Consider the following 12,313-nt stretch of genomic DNA (forward strand, 5'->3'; position numbering starts at 1 on the left):
ACAAGATCAGATGGTTTTAAAAACGAGAGTTCCTCTGCACAAGTTCTCTTTTTTGGCCTGCTACCATCCACGTAAGATGTGACTTGCTCCTCCTTGCCTTCCGCCATGATTGTCAGGCCTCCCCAGCCATGTGGAACTGTAAGGCCAGTGAACCTCTTTCTTTTACAAATTGCCCAGTCTTGGGTATGTCTTTATCAGCAGCATGAACGCAGACTAATACATAGGCCATGCTACGTAACTCTATGAGCCTCAGTTTCCTAAAAAAAAAACCACGCAGGATTATTGTGAGGATTGAATGAGATGATATATTTAAGACACTCAGCACAAATAATCATGGAGACAAGTAAAGAGTGGCTGTTAAATTTTGATGATCATAATTTAACAGACTAATACATTGAAGGAGTTGTTGGCAGAAGACAGATCAGTGTTTATTAAATGTTTTCTATGAATAAGATGCTGAAACAAATAGGGAGTTAAGCTTCTAAGCAGGCATCAGTGTCCCTATTTCCTAGCTGCGGAGCCAAAAGATCATCATAGAATAACTTCCCTCAGATTTCAGCCAGACTCTCAAAATCCACACTACCACAGCTGCTAGAGAGAGTTAGAATAAAGTCAGACCAAAGGGATGTCTCCTAACAACCCTATCAGTGTAAACCATCCATTCTAGTTTAAAAAAAAAAAAAAAGCAGCAAATGAATGGCTAACCTGAATTTATCTACCAAAATATCACTTACCAAATGTTCTGTAACCTTCCTGTTCTTTGGTGTTTCTTCTTTTTTCTTTTCTTCTTCTTCTTCTTTTTTTTTTTTTTTTTTTTTCCTACACAGAACAATTTCCAAAATGGGCAAAGAGCACAGTAGGTGGCTCTCTTTAATATTTCATGGGTAAGGCAATGGTGACTCACCAGATCCTACATCTGTGTCACCAGCAAAAGCCTGATGAAGTTGATCAACAAATGAAGCTGTGTATAGGCTGGAGATAATCTTTGTTTTTTGCTACGTCCTCTGATTTCCTCAAGCCACATTCTGCTTTCCTAACTGTGCCAGGTAAGATGATGTTAACTGCTTACCTATGGGAGCAAACATATGCTCCAAAATGCCAAAAGCAAAGAGCAAAAAGTTTCTTCTACAACTGCGTTTGCAAGGCTGTGTGCTTGCTACAAAGAAGAGGGATCTAACAGCCTACAAGAAGTCTCAGTAGATGAACAGCCCCACTGCTTGGGCCAGAAACAGATCCCTTCATCTTCCTACATGAGCCTGCAGCCATCACTTTCCACAAGGAGGACTGAAACTCCAGACAAGTCATCAGCACCACCAGGAAGCAGTGGTCTCTTTCTGCAAATGCCACCTTTGCACACTGTTCTGTTTACTCTACTCAGTACCCACAAAATTGTCCAAAAAAAAAAAAAGTTGAATAATGCTATGGACACTCATGACATTCATTGTTCAATCCTCTTCCCAGCCTTTGAACTAGCATGAGGATGGCAGAGGGAAGAAACCACTTACAACAGGAAGAAAAGAGCGACATAATTCTGTACTTCGTCTTCTTAGTTAGTACCCTTTCTCTTAGGAATCAAAGGTGTATTATATCAAACACAGAAGAGCAGGAAGGTTGTCTTAGAGACCATTGCTTTAAATACCCTTTTATGATAGTCGGCCCCACTAAACTCTACAGAACTGTGCTTAAGGATTGTTCTCTTAGCAAGGAAATACCCACTTTTCAACAAAAATGATATCCTCAAATAACCAGACAAATAAGGTCAACTTTATAACTGAAGTAAACTGTTAATATCTCATTGGCGAGGAAACAGAGTGTGATGGGAAATGCCCTAAACTAGACATGAAAAGGTGTGAACTGTATTCCCAGAGTTAAAACATACTAACACATGACCTCTAGCAACTTTTCATTTCTCTGAGTCTCATTCCAGATATGTTCTCAATAAATTGAGACTAGCTAAGAAGAGATATCATTCAATGAGCACCTATTCACTACATTACTTGACACTATTCTATTGCATTTATTCTTTATACAGATTTTTAAGCTAAGCATTTTCTTTCCATTTTAGAACTGGATAAAACAGAAATTTTAAATGATTAAATAAACTGCTCAATATCACCCAACTACTCAGGCATGAGGGCTGGAATTTGAAATCAAGTAGATCTGACCACAAAACCTGGGCTCCTTCCTCTATTAATATTCTTTCCATGTCCTCCCAGGGCTATTGAGAGTCACAAGGAGTATCACATATGCAGAATGCACTTTAGAAATTTTAAAGTTCTACACATATATATGGTTTTGATAACAAGTAATAATCTATATAAAGATATGGGTATAACTGATCAACCTTTCTTTGAAGAATCAGAACCAAGGGGATTAGCTTTTAATTTCCCTTCCATCCTTATGATCTGACCTAATTTTGAACATTTTCCTTTTCCCCCACAAGGCCCCTGTCTCTCAGGCACACATTCAGACGTATCCCAGCCAGCTCACCCCAATGCATGTACAGGCAACGAGCTGATGGAAGCAGGTGATCCCATCCTTTACTAATGCTTGGTGTGGGAGGTACCTAAGTGGGTACCACTGGGCTCTTATCTTCCATCAAGATGTATCACATCCTGTTCTCAAGCACTTATCAACACTGCATACAAATGCTATGGACTGTGAAGGAGGCAGCCAACTACAAATGCGGGACACTCAATTTAAGGAGTCATGGCAAAGCCAGTAGACAGTAGTAAATCATTGCATGAAGTCCATCAGAATAAAATCAATTGTCATGACTAGGGTAAGGGTGTAGGAGGGAATCCATTTAATTTTAAAATACCAATAATACAGGAAGACTAGTGTGGGCATGCGAATGTCTGTGTGTTCCTGTTTAAGTAAGGCAAGTTTGTGTCCAGAAGGGTCTGCATTTAGCAGCATCTCTGTACAATCCAAAAGAAATATATGAGAATTCGGTTGTTTTCTGATACTAGATGAAAAATGTAAGGTTGTTCGGCTGACCTAAGAGAGCAAGGATAGAAGGCTTAGAACAATCTGTAACATGGCTGCAACTTCCAACTTTCTCGTCTCATCTTTCTGCCTCTCATCCATTTCAAGACCCTCTCTGTCAATAAAGGATGTTTCAGATCAGGGCTGAAGTTTGACCTAAAAACTACTAGGAAATTCACATCACCGAGAAACATCAATTTTACATTTCGAGCTAAGCACCCATGACCCACATCACACATGGACAACATTCAGAAAATTCTTCTCATAAAAGAGCTGCTCAAATTCAAAAGAAGAAAGTCACCACATTTACAGATTTTTTTTTAAACTCCTCTCTAAGGTAGTATGAAATCATCTTTCTGAAAACCCACTGTCTGCAAGGTTACTATGTAATAATATTTAAAATAGTTTCCATCAGTTTTGAACCAACCAGATGCCAGGCCAGGCACTGTGCTAAACATACTACTTGAATCATCCCATTTCATCCTCCCAACTACCCAAAGGGTTCATTGTGACCATTATAAATCTCCATTTTGCGGCTGAAAGAAAGAAAAGAAAGGAAGAAAAAAAGAAAAGAAAAACCCAGTATCAGAAAGGTGGGATAATTTGCCCAAGTTCACACAGCTAATACATAGCAGAGCTGGAGTCAAAGCCAAGTCCTCTTTCTCATCCAGTAGCTAAACCAGGGATCTGTACAGCAGAGCAGCAAAATGCTTCGCGCGGCACCCTGGTTCACAATCTCACAACCAGAAGGTGGAAGGAAGACAGGCTGAGGGCTAGCTCTTCAAGGAAACGGCAGAAGTTTGCTTCTTTTGTTTGTGATTTTCTGTTTAACTCAGCTTCCTTGCTCCCTCCCAATATTTAGAAGAGGGAAGGGACTCTACGGTTCCACGAAGTCAGCTCTTCCCAAGTGAGGAGCACCCTGTACCCCACAGGGCCACTAGCTCCGCTTCCTCCGGGGCTGGGAAGAAACAGTACCATAGGAGGTCACTGGCGCCCGGGCCTCCCTCCTCCCTCCCAGTGCTCCTCCAGAAGCTGGTAGGACACCCTGGGCAGGGGCATCTTTCTGAGAAAGCAGGTCAGGGGAAGAGGGAGTGAGGCTGCAAGCAGCATTTTCCCAGGCTGTCACAGCTCTGGACTGAGAGCGACGTGATACCGAGCGAGCATGCTGGGACACACCGCTTCCTTCTATCCTCAGAGCTTCCAGCAGCGGTCTGGAGAAACCAAGGCGGAGATGGGGGCCGGGGGTGGTAGCGGGGAGGGGGCGGTGAGGAGGAAAACAAGGGTAGATCCCTCAAAGGGCTGAGGATGGGGGCGGCAACGAGCAGACGTCCCACAACTGCGTTACTTAAATCCCTGCAAAGCAAAGATAGGTCTCTGAACGTTTGGGTTCGAATCCGGGCTACAGCCCTGACTAGCAATATGACCTATCCCAGCCGCTGCCTCGTTCTGTGCCTCAGTTTCCTCCTCTGTAAAGTAGGAGGGTTTAACGATACGATCTCTAAGAATCCATCTGCCCTGAGATTCTGCGGCTCGGTGACTTCTGAGCCCTCACGGCGGCGCGAGACTCACCTTTCTTGGGAAGCTGAGCGGGCGCAGCAAAAGCAGCCGGGATGGGTGCAGTGTCGCCGGGCACTGCTTCTTTCCGCGCCTCTGGCCAAAGCGGACCCCGGAGACCTGGATTCCGGCGGTCTTCCCCAGTGAGCCTCTTACTTTCCGCCGCACTTTCTTTTCCCCCTTTGGGGCTCCTCCCCCGGAGCGGCGCGATTGGCCACGGCCTCACGGCTCAGGCTCCACCCGCCGCCTTGGCTCGCGATCCATCCGAGCTCTGGGCTTGCAGGAGCTGCGGCCGCGGGGCGGCGCCCTGGACGGTCCCGCCCGCTGCGAGGAGGAGCTGCGCCGCGCCCGCCTGCGGACGGATGCAAGGCTGCGCTCGGCCCCTTCGGCTCCCTGCCACCGCCTGTGCGGGCTTGAGCGCGCTGGGAAAGGAGAGGGTTAGTCCTGCAGCGCAGCTTGGCACGCTGCCAGGCGCTGTGGGAAGCTACGCCCCTCACTACACACCGAGGTGCACACATGTGCTCATTGCAAGATCGTGCTCTGGCAGTTGAGATCGGTGCCACCCTGCCCTTTCTTCCTGTCTCGACGTATTTAGCAATCATGCTGCAAGGCCTTGAATCGATTCAGACTACACGATTTTCGCAACCACCCTGTGCCGGCGGCACAGAGCGCGACAGGATGTATGCGATCTCCGCAGTCCTGAGCTCTTGCTGTCTTGAACTGACATTCATATGAGCAAGCAGCAGGACATGACAGCAAGACTAAATAAATCTATATTGTCCACTGGTAACATACCCATTGCCTAGCACAGTGCCTGGCACAAAGTAGGCACTCAGTGCATGTATAGTGAATGAGTAAAAGAACTAATAGGTTTACAAGGAAGGAAAAAATCTCAAAACAAATATTTGCCTTCATTCATTTCCATTTCCCCAAGTTTTTGCAAGAGCATTCCTTCAGCTGCCCTCTGCCACTCTAGATGGTAGTCTGTAATATATCCCGAGAAGCATTATAAAGGCTTTCATTAAGTCATCTCTCTTGTTCAGGCACCTTCTGCTGTGTTCCTACTGCTAGTCCATCATGATTTTTCTTGACTGGCAAGGCCCTTCATGACCTGTCCCCATTTCTGAAACTCCCTAACCAAAGCCACCTTACCACACTGACGAGTCTTCGCACATACCTTGGTCATCACCTCTCCTTTTCTCCCCCTCCTATAGCTACCTAACTGAATCTTACTAATTTATTTTCAAGAATCAAGATTCAGAGAAAGCATTTAAGGAAAAGGAGACAAAAGATGCGAAATAAGAACAGAGCGCAGGTGAGTGGGAAGGAAATGAAACCATCAGATGCCCGTGCCGCTAAAGATGCACAGCAATACAAAACGCAGAGGCTGCCCCTGCCCTGGCGGAGCTTCAGTTCCCAACGTGAAATATCAGTGTAATTGGAGCCATAGAAATGTTTATGATACTTTGCTTCTTGATATCACTTGTGAAAATTAATTGCTCAAAATTTGTATTTATCCCTGGATACCTGAGATCCAGCACCTGCTCACAACATTGTTACTGAACCAAAGAGAAAACAATTCAAAAGAATTTCAAATGTTACCTGTATGAAGCAACAATAAAACTTTTTCTTATTTATTATTCGTTCCTTAAACATATTCTGGGCACAGACTTTATATATATATATATATGTAACATTTAAGCATTTACACAGTGCTTACAAAATAAAAAGGCACAGTCATAAGGACTTTGTGTATATTAACTCATGTAACCGTCAATACAACCTAGAGGGTGCTATTATCATCTCCAGTTTACAAAGGAGATAAAGGGAATTTAAATAACTTGACCAAGGCTACAGGCCTACAAGTGGAGAATGCAAAATGAGACTAGAGACACTCAACGCACATGCTCGCAGCCGCTACACAGTCTCATGTACTACCTAGAAGCCAAACAGATGCTAGTAATTCAAAATTGAACCAGATGTAGTCCTGGACATTGAAGGGCTACTCATAGCTTAAGGAAGATAACATTAAGACGAATAATCATATAGACAAATATTCATAGTATATTGTCATTTGAACACAATATAAATGGTTGGAAATGAAAATGATTAGTTAATGAATGCTGTCTACTCACAGAAGAAAATATTTGTGTCATAACTATCATGTTATGGAAATATGTCTACAAAGAACAAGGCTTACAAAATAACAAGGTTGAGTAAAAGTTGTGGAGAGATGAACACCAATTGAAAGGAATGTGAGAAAAATGTTGATATATTAGGATTATGGAAATATAAACATCTTTTTCTTTTACATTTAAGTGAAATAGACCAAGCACAGAAAGACAAATTTTGCAAATTCTCACTCACACGTGGGAGCTAAACATTAAAACAATTGAACTGAGATATAAGAGTAGAATGATGGTTACCAGAGACTGGGAAGAGTAGCAGAGGCAAGGCAGTTGTGGGGAAGGGGGGATGGTTAATGGTTGCAAAAATATAATTAGCTGGAATGAATAAGACCTAGCATTTGATAGCACAACAGAGTGACTGCAGTCAACAATAATTAATTATGCATTTTAAAATAAGTAAAAGAGTGAAACTGGAATGTTCTTCAAAGAAATGACAAATAGTCAAGGTGATGGATACCCTGCTGTCATTACCCTGATGTGATAATTACACATTGTATGCATGTATCAAAACCTCACATGTCACCCATACATATATACACCTATTATGTACCCATAATAATTAAAAATGAAAGTTATTCTAACAATTGAGAAAAATATTTTAAAGCTATATCCACTAAATATCCATCACCTACTAAACACTTGATGAATAATAGTTGCCTAAATGAATAAATGAAGCTACAAATTCATTGATGTTAGTGACTAATACTGCTGGATGTGTAGAAGACGCACAATAAAGTATTTTGCAATTGATTGAAGTATTTGGAAAGGCGTTATTATTCTCTTCTTCTCCTAGCTTTTATCCTTCACCTTTTTTTTTTTAAGGTTATTTTTAATTATCTTGCTATAGCTATAAGAGGCATCAGGAGTTTACTAGTCTCTTAAACCCAATCCATCCAGACTTTTGTCTCTACCACTCTATAGTCAGTATCTGTAATGATCTTCACTTTGCCAAATGTGGTGGTCAATTCTCTGTCTTCATTGTACATGTTAATACATTAGCAGCATTAGACACAGTTAGTTTTTTGCTCTTTCACACTCTCTCATACTTGACTCTTTGTTTTCTGTGTATTTCATCTGCTGTTCCTTATCAGATTCTTATCGAATCCTCTACCTCTTCATGATCTCTGAAGGTTACAGTGTCCTAGGGCTCAATCCTTGGAGTGTTTGTATTCTCTACCCAGGGGAACTCAGACAGACACATAGCCTTCTAAAATATCAATATGATAATGACTTGCAAATATGAATCTACAGCCCAAATCACAGACTCTGTATACCATATTGCCTCCTTCATATCTCCTTCTTGGATGTTTTAAATACACCTCAAATTTTACATGTTCAAATTGAAACTCTATTTCTACCCCACACCAAACCAGAGCTTTGTAAGAAACACTATCTTTTACCCAGTTGCTCAGGTCAAAAAGTTGGACTTATCACTCTCTCGTTGTCTGTGTACACTAGATCCACAAACCTTCTGCTTCCTCTACATTCAAAACACATCTAAAATCCAACCACACTATTCTTCTTCTCCATCACAACCACCATGGTTCAGGTCATTGTCATCTCTCCCCTCACTGGCGTCCCTGCTTAAACTCTTACCCAAAGAGTCTATTGCCCTTACTTCAGAGACCCTTATAAATGAAAATAAAATAAATACAGGCTAGTGACTGAGATCAAGGCATCTGAAGCCAGACTACCTGGGTTCAAGTAAACATAATATGATCAAGTTACTCAATTTTTTTTCACAGTTTTATTCTCTGAGAAATGTGAATAATAATGACAATAATATACATTACAGTGCTGTTTTTAAATTAAATGAGATTATATAAGTAAAACATTTGGAACAGGGATTGGCATGTACAAATGCAATATAAATATTCATTATTCTTTTACAAGAAATATGTCATACTCTGCTTTCAAATACTCAGTGATTTCTCATCATGATCAGATAAATCTCCATAGTCATTATGGCCTAAAAGTCCTTGTGTGGCCCTACATGATCCAGCACTGACTTGCTTCTTTAAATCTCCCATAGCATGCTCCTTGCTGTTGACCAAACACACTAACATGTTCCCATAGTAGGGTGTTTGCATTTGCTGTTCCCCCTTGCTGGACTGCTGCTCCCCTGTTCCTTACTCTCTCCTCTTACCCACATCTTCATTAATGTGCCTGCTCCAATTTTACCTTCCCAACAAAGCCTTTCCTGACAACCAAGGCAAATAATACATTATGTAACATTTTAATTAATTTACTCATTGAATGCTTCTTTCACTAGAATGCTAACTCTAGGAGGGTAATATAATGTTTCCCTGGCAAGCAGACAATATTTTGCACATTGTACTCATTTAATAAACTTTTGTTGAGTTACAAATTCAGTCCAAAACTCTCATGGTTAAACTTTGATACAAAGATTTTAAATGACTGATATATTGTCCTCTTCCTTTGATTTACCTTTTTTGGGGAGACCAGAATAATTGGAAGACAAAGCTAAAATGCCAGATAGATAGATAGATATAACTTGTATATATACACAAATATAAATATATATTGTTTACATATTTATATAGTATATACTATATTTATATATAGTATATACTATATATACTATATATTCTATATTATATAAATATACATTTTTATATATTATATATACTATATATTTGTACATATACAAATATAAATATATATTCTATATATAGCATATATTACATATACTATATATTATATATTTATATAAATATATAATATATACTATATATTTATATATATTTATATATACTATATATTTATATTTGTATATACTATATACACTATATATCTATCTATATATACACAAATTATATATATATATATATTTGGCTGGGTACAGAGTAAAGAAAGCATGTTGTAGAGACATTTTATTTCGAGCTTTTGGAAGGAAGGTGAAGGGCAGGAGCCAAGAGAAAAAAAAAGGTGGAAAAAGGAAAAAGTAATTATATCACCTTCCAAACTCTTTTATGTTTCCACCTTTTATGCCCCTCAGCTCTTTTTTCCTCCATCCCCAGCTGACCCCTGTACCTATTCTCTGACTGTCCACATTTCCCCTTGCAGCGCTCTGTTATACCTGCCCCCACTTCCTCTGTGGTGCCCCGGATTTCCAAGTCAGGTATCCCTCTTCCTTTTTATTGCATCTGTTTCTGATAAAAGCCTCTCTTCCTTCAGTTTGATTCTGCTAGGTGTAGGAAAATAAGCAGATTAAACAGTTATGATAAGGTGTTGATTACTAAGAGCTCAACTCTACCTTGTTGGAGAGATATGCTAATTTGTTCAAACACATATACCCAACTATTGAAATTCAAGTCGTTTGGAAGAGGAAATTGGAAATTTGACTGTGCATTGGAGGCTTCACTCATTTCTTTTCTTTTTCTTTTTCGCCTTTTTTTTTTTTTTTTTTTTTGACTGAGTCTTGCTCTGTCGCCCAGGCTGGAGTGCAGTGGTGTGATCTTGGCTCACTGAAACCTGAGCCTCCCGGGTTCAAGCGATTCTCCTCCCTCAGCCTCCAGAGTACCTGGGACTACAGGTGCCCACAACCACTCCCAGCTAATTTTTCTATTTTTAGTAGAGACTAAAATAGGGGTTTAGGGTTTAGGGGTTTCACCATGCTGGCCAGATTGCTCTTGAATTCCTGATATAGGTGATTCACCCACCTTGGCTTCCCAAAGTGCTGGGATTACAGGCATGAGCCACCGTACCTAGCCAGCTTCACTCATTTCTATCCCTCAGCCTCACTACCTGGGTTACATGCAGTCCTGAAAGAAAAGAGGGGAAAGGGGAACTTCTGGATCCCCTCCAAACTCTATTTATCTGCATAGGGATGAAGCTGGCTCCCATCACAGGGCACAACTCCCATGTGGAGGTGTCAGAGAGAAACACTGCCAGGCATTAGTTCAAGCCACGAAAACAAATTTTATTTAGTAACTACTGATAGCAGAGGAAAGAGCTGAGCTTCATTCCTACTTGTGTAGAGGTTGTTGGCCTTTTAAATGGGGAATGCGGGAGGTAGCAGAGCAGGATCTCAGTAGAGCCTGAGAAGTGAAATATTACTAAGGGTTTGATCGGTGCAAATGATTAGCTGTGCTGTGTCTGCTGGGTAGCAGTTATCGAAGTTAGGATTCTGTTCTCCCACAGAGATTGGGAGACACAGGCCCTATCCTTCCCGATTAGTACATTTAAAGGAATGGTGCACAGGTCCTTGAGAGAGACACTACTGAGTTGTAAAATATAAACATTCACAAAAGTAAGCCTTTCTAAGTGGATTCTTTAAGAAGGGGAGGTCAAGAGCCTATCATCAGGTATTGGCTAGAGCAAACAGCAACCTCCTAGGAGAGCTGAGCTTTCTCAAGCAGGCATTTTAATGGCAAGCTGGGGTTGTCCTAGGGACATGGCCTCATGCTGCCAGAAGTGATGCTAGAGTTTGGTCAAATTGCTTAGTGCAGGGCTTTGGATAAAGTTAATATGTTCTGAGAGTTCTGCAGTTCTCAGAGGTCAGTAAATACTTGTAGTCATAGAATCAGAATCCTATTCTCTGAGTTGCTTCTCCTTTAATGTTTGACTTCCTGGTGATGCTCCTCCAGTGCCACCACAGGGCAATATCAATGAAGGTGACAGGCAAAGGCATGTTTTCCAAAAGACAGCCTGTCTTCCTGGCCTATGGCCTAAAGCTCCTGGAGGCTGTTAGAAAGGACCTACTTTTCTTTCCTCGCTTTTCTTCTTCCAAACAGAAGCTTTGAAGCAAAGGTCAAGATTTTAATAAAGTCTTGGAGGATGGTTATTATGCATTGTTGACACTTTACTACATCAGGAAATTTAAAGGCAAGAACTTTGCATGCAAAAAGGGAAACTTACCTTTACAGTTCTAACTTGGCCTTGTAAGTAGTTAAGACAATTGATCAGCTTCTAGCCTCCAACATCTGATCTAAATGGAAAGAATGTTCTTCATATAGATACCATCACCTATATTATTTCATAAGCTAAACCACTACAGTATTTAAGAGCAGATCTAATCTAAATTGGTCACAATCTGGTGAATAACCAATTCGTGCCAGTTAAAATTGTGCTAATGTGTGCTTGTTCTTACAGCAGTGTGAGTGAACGGTGCCATTCAGTTCTATGTTTTTGTGCAGTAACAGGAAGGCTGAATGGTCCTCTAGCAGAGAGGCACTTACATGATTCACCTTTGGAGAATAATTTTCAAGTACTCACATGAGATGCAGAGACTTTGTAGGGTATTTTTTCTCTGCCACCAACATTGAGAAATTTATTTTATCTTTTATTCATACATCTTTTCAAATGTGTTGAACATTTGCCCTTTATGGGCAATGTGAGCATTGCTGACACAGTAGGCATGGTTCCTTCATTATAGGCCAGAAGAGGAGAGAAGACAAGAAGATAAAATGTCTACATGGATTATACAATACAAGGTTGAAATAATATTTTCTCTTCATTGAGCAATTGGCATTGAGCATGTGGCAAGCCCTTTAAACATCAATTACTTCTAAACCTCACAATATCCTTAAAAGGTAGAAATTGTTTCTCTACTTTTAGCA

At 40.8% G+C, this 12,313-nt stretch overlaps 1 protein-coding gene across 9 annotated transcripts in view; it reads right to left on the minus strand.

Moving 5' to 3' along the window:
- The window catches only part of IL1RA (interleukin 1 receptor accessory protein), a 149,892-nt gene extending 145,193 nt beyond the window's left edge, over nt 1–4,699 (minus strand). For 8 of the 9 annotated variants that reach the window (XR_011619536.1, XR_011619535.1, XR_980819.3 and 5 more), the window contains exon 1: nt 4,558–4,699. The gene's annotated coding sequence lies outside the window, so the exon portion shown is untranslated. The remainder of the gene's footprint in view (nt 1–4,557) is intronic. The other variant, XM_011723126.3, reaches the window with a different exon arrangement.
- Between the last annotated feature and the right edge of the window lie 7,614 nt (nt 4,700–12,313).

This window comes from Macaca nemestrina, chromosome 2, assembly GCF_043159975.1.
Source record: "Macaca nemestrina isolate mMacNem1 chromosome 2, mMacNem.hap1, whole genome shotgun sequence".
Classification (NCBI taxonomy): Eukaryota; Metazoa; Chordata; class Mammalia; order Primates; family Cercopithecidae; genus Macaca; species Macaca nemestrina.